At 36.7% G+C, this 5446-nt stretch overlaps 1 protein-coding gene across 1 annotated transcript in view; it reads right to left on the bottom strand.

The window, feature by feature from the left end:
• LOC117108262 overlaps positions 1-2471 on the bottom strand; it is an 11094-nt gene extending 8623 nt beyond the window's left edge. Inside the window, exon 1 of the mRNA XM_033250236.1 lies at positions 2107-2471. The gene's annotated coding sequence lies outside the window, so the exon portion shown is untranslated. The remainder of the gene's footprint in view (positions 1-2106) is intronic.
• Positions 2472-5446: the final 2975 nt, after the last annotated feature.

The following is a 5446-nucleotide window of genomic DNA, read 5'->3' as shown; positions in this document are numbered from 1 at the left end:
TGCATATGCGTGTGGTGTAACTCCAATATCATTTTATAGTCTATATTATATCGAGACATACGTCTAAAATCATCCGAAAATCGAATCGATATCAATATATATATATATATATTATAAAGAATTGAAAATAAACGAAGACGGTATTGAATAGATAGATAGGTGCGGCCTATATAATATCAATTATATTATCATTTTACCGGTGTGGCCGAACTACACTCAACTTTGGGATGGAAACCTGGACAAAGCAACAACTAACAAAGGAATTGCTATATTTAGCAATTGAGTTGGCGTAAATATATTGCCGTTATACGCCTACTGATTTTCTGGAAAGACGATTTTATTGAATTTAAATAGGTTACTTGTTTTTGGACAGTTTCTGATGAATACATGTAACTTAGAACAAAATGGCCATGATTATTACTGTAACTAATAATCCACCCATGGAAGGGACCAACGCCATACTGGAAGCGGACATCTGTGCATGTGTTGTGATGCGGGCTAGTGAGAGATTCAAGCACGGATAATAACACCCGGATGTGAGCATTGTCAGCCGGAAAAGAAAAGGTCATACTGTATCAGCGCCAATCCTGCGATATCAATTAAGTTCAATGTAGATAGCAAAGCGACACGCTATAATAGGCCTACCATGTACAGAAATGACAAAGACAACATCAATATCGTCACAGACAATGTATTGTTAAATTCAAAGCCCAACTTTGTACTTTGTCTCGTAGGCCTATTGAGTCCAACTGCATTTGAGGAAAAATACAATTATACAATGTTATAAATAACATAATAATATAAATAACACACAGTAATCAAAAATTTAAACAATTAAAAGTCTCATCAGCTGCGTATTGCAGTCTGAATTTTGTATCAGATAATTAAGATTTTTTAGTAAACACTCAAGTATAATTAAGTAATTTAACCAGCTATGTCTACGACGGGTCATTAACTGTGACAAATATTATCAAAACTCGCTTTCTCCACCTCCGTGTCTCAGGACACTATTACGTGGCCGTGGCTAGACATACATAAACCGTGTGGCTCCCCGCCTACGAGGACGTAAATTATCTTCTCACGGACTTAAAGTGTGCTGACCTGAGTTCTTTACATAAAGAACATGATAATAATAGGTACTAGGCCAATATGATACCAAGGGGGTGATGATACCAAAGGTGTGATTATATCAACATATAATTAGGCCTATTGTAATTAAACAGGATTATTTCTGACGTACGATTATACATCTAATAATTGAAATATTTTTAGTATGCGTTAGTCAGTGCTGCAAAGTGAATAATGCATAAAAAAGACAGTGAAACCACATGCAAACATTTATAATTTAATATCTACCTGCTTAAAACTTAGATAAAAAAAAACTTAGTTTGCCAAGTTTATAGTGTTGCAATATTCTACCACTTAAACAAAGAAGTATTGAAATGGTATAATCGATTTTTTTTTTAGTATGATGCGTTATTCAGTGCTGCAAAGTGAAAATTGTATCGAATACCAGTATAAGTATAAAAAAAGACAGTGAAACCACATGTAACATGTATAATTTAAGTATATATATGCTTGCTTATTATCACTGATCATAGGCCAATGAATAACATTCATCACAATATGAATGATGGAGCTTACATTGCAAAGAAGCCACATTTGAAATATAGATCGTTAGAAGATAATAATTATTACGCACTTTTGGTGACGCCGCTAGCAAGTAAAGATGCATAATGATGATGCGATAAGACATCATTCCTGCAACAAATTATGTACCATGTTATAATTATGATTTTACGTGTAAACAAAGGCCTAAACCACGCTTCTGTCTATGCAGACGATCCAATTTAAGCACAAAATTATAATTTCGAGATGTTGCTTATAATTTCATCTTTTGTTATAAAGCGGCGTCACATACTGTGCACAATAATAAGAGGTCATTTCACTATACTGTACCGTTTAGATGTTGATAGGCATTTAGCATCCGTCTATTATTATGATCCTTCACATAGCGAAACATAACCATAATGTTTATTATGTTTTCCACGCGATGGTTCACATACAAATACTTACTATAATAGTTAATACAATAAAAGATCTTACCTGGAAATATAACTAGGCCTATTATAGAGTTACAAATGGTTTGTGGTTTATTCTAGGCCTCATTGCTAAAGGCCGATATTATTGCCAGCCGTAATATAACCACCAACACAAACCCTATATCCATCTGTAGTGAAGCCACTCGCTCGGCGGCATCCGTTACCCTACTGATACGTTGTTCGGTTGAGTCACGCATCACGGAACACAACACGCGAAACGTAACAATTTTTGAGTCTGTAAATATTTGCGAAATACGATGGACTCCTTTGTCAATGGCATTTTAAATGGATAACAATCAGGGCCGGGTGCGTAGGCCTACGGTACGAACACACCCTGGAGGTATTATCCTACTATGATCACACAAACGATTACGAAATTGTCAACAATGTTTCCGGTATATAAACAAATGGGAAAGAAAAAGTATATATAAACATAAAGGGAATCACATAAATTCATTAGAACGTGATTGATTGAAAATCGTATAATGTTGTATTTGCAGTAGGCCTGCTCGCGAGGATGTGATACTTGTTTTAAATATCAAATTTTGCTATCGAATTTCCAATTCATTATATGTAAACATATATGTGCTATAAATGTGCGCGAAAAGTTGGACATATTAATATGACTATAAGCTGAGAAGATAATTAATTAACATATTAATGACGTCACAATTGGACAATTAGACGCTCCGGTATTGTAATAAATAGAACAAGGCATATGGAATGCAAGACAAATCTGTGTCGGGGGTCAGCAATCTCGTAATACGAATGCTCACAGGCGTCACAACTCGACTCGGAATGTTTTACAGTGCGCAACGCAATGAACGCGCGGGTAACGTAATTCGCGTTACTGTTAGTGCGTTAACTCCAGGGCCGCATGCTTAAAGGACCATTGGCATGTACACTGCTGTTTCTACGTTGGATATTTGTTGGATGTTGCTTGATGGTGAGAATAAGGTGAATAATGGAAGGCGGATATCCCTTTTTAACAGACGGTCCCAGAAGTGCAACACTACACTACTAGCTTCCGGTTTGCTGGTGTTATTGTTCTCTTCGGAATAAATAGATCCAGTTGATCCAGTTTAAAACTGCACAGACTCTTGTATAGACCTCAATCAAATTAAAGAGTCTTTTAAGAAAATCGTATTGTCATAATTGGATTAGAACCAAGACAATTTTTTTTAATGGGTCCAAATTTTGTAATTTTATGCGTAAAATGGGTCCACTTTTTGAAAAATGGGTCCAGATTTTTCATATTGCGTAAAATGGGTCCACATTGTTAGAATTTATGTGTAAAGTGGGTCCACCCTGATCTTGTCCCACACTGTTTGAAAATCCTGGCTACGGCATTGTTAATTATGTATATATAACGGTTGATGAATTTTATAGTGAAAAATACTTAGGTCTCTATGCGCTCAGACAAAACAAGCTGCAAAAGATATTATAGGCATACACTTTTTATAATAATCAGTAAAATTTTGCACAGGCACAGTGTTCTTATTTTTCAACCGATTTCAGGATAAAATGTATTTATTTTGTTCTTATTTCACACACTTTTCAAAGATAGAACAATTTATTGTACAGAAGTATACTACTGTACTGTATTATTGAGGGCATTACATCGTCACACCTACTGTACTGAACCTAGGGTACAGATACGATTTGTTGGTTTTCCTATTAATAATAACCTCATTCGACGTTTGACTTAGCCTCAATTTAATATTCTTTTTTTAACAATTTCACTCTCAGTGTTCCTTTAAAAAAAGCCATTCAATTTATCTTCGTTGAAATTAAATGCGATTTACATATATATATGCCTATATGCCTCCCTATACTCAACTTCAACCTGGACTCGAATCCATAACCAGTGTGTGCCCGGCTTAAAAATCCGCGAACTCAAGCCTAGTGCTTGGTATGCACATTTGGTCAGACTTTTTGGTCACCAAACTCTCTTGTAAGTTAAGAACAGATAGGAGAACGAGAGTGAAAATATTCTTTAGTTCGAGATTCGAACTCACTACCCAGTGGCCTATCTAGGAGTCTTGAAATGAGGGAGGGGGGGGGGGGGGGGGTGCGAGGGGGGGGGGGGGGGCGCAAGCTTTTTGTGGGGGGTGCGCTTCCCCCCTTGGATACGCCACTGCTTTTTTGACAAATCCTGTCCCTTCCCATTTGATAAAATGTTAGCCTAGTAAAGTACTGTTTCTCGCTGATACAGACCATGGAGGATGTACAGACATACCGCATTTATTCAAATAAATGTTCCGGCGTGGCGTTTATTATCCATTGATCTATGGGAAATTAATCGAAAAGACCAATTAATTAAACATTATATTTAGGACTATGTAGGCTTAATTTGTAAAATTAAATATTATACGATCTCTCCATGATTTCTCTTACAGTGATGTGAATTGTCTATATTACGAATTTAATCGTGGTGCAGTTATTCAAGTCTGTGTATTAAGCCTACTAAATATTCAAATTATTATTATTTGTGGGCTTACTAAGCATTTTTACATGATATCATTATTACTAATGTATAAGATATACTCTACTAATTGGGCTTATCAACTTAATTATAACCATATATCCATCGTTTAACTTTTCATATTTGGGGAGGAACCATCTATTGTCTATTTGTCTTCCTTTCGCTTGTTGATAGAATTAATTCCAACTCACAAAGCGTTACTGGTCAACCTTGGCCTCAAAAAGCACCCAGTAAACCAGATATTTTATCAATCAGATACTTTTTATTATTATTATTATTAGAACAATTATAGCTTAATCCATATTCAAGACAGCGTAGCTGGAGGTCAAATCGGGCACAATAAGACCGGAACTAGCGAGATAGGTTTAACGTAACATTCAGATATAAGCCAATCAACCTACGAATTAATGCTAGAAAATTTGAAAGCATGAAAAATGCCTCCACGGTTCAAGATAGGCATACATCAGGGGCGGAACCAGAGATGTCCGAAAGGGGACCCCGAAAGGGGGGACCGATCGAGACAACACTACCCTAGGGGGTCCGGGGGGAATTCCCCCGCGAAATTTTTGTTTTCCAGGCGCCCAAAATAATCTGTGAGGCGTTTTCTTTCTCATTGGATGAGAGGGCAGCTTAGCTCAGTCGGCTAATCTGGTGGTAGCCACTGTGTGTGCGCTGAGCCGTGAAGATCTCTAGGTTTTTTTGTGGGGAAGGTGCGTGCGCACCCCCTAGATACGTCACTGTACTTAGGTACCTAAGCATAAGTAGGACTAAACTGTGTTGAGCTATAATGGTTTGATAGTTGTTTTAGTATTTGTGCCTATTTTCGAAAAGAACGTTGAAAAATAACATACAACTGACA

The sequence above is a fragment of the Anneissia japonica genome, unplaced genomic scaffold (genome assembly GCF_011630105.1).
Source record: "Anneissia japonica isolate Jap-2015-1 unplaced genomic scaffold, ASM1163010v1 scaffold456_len727751_cov192, whole genome shotgun sequence".
Taxonomy (NCBI): Eukaryota; Metazoa; Echinodermata; class Crinoidea; order Comatulida; family Comatulidae; genus Anneissia; species Anneissia japonica.
The sequence above is the reverse complement of the archived record's forward strand: the minus strand, read 5'-3'. Positions and strand labels throughout refer to the sequence as shown.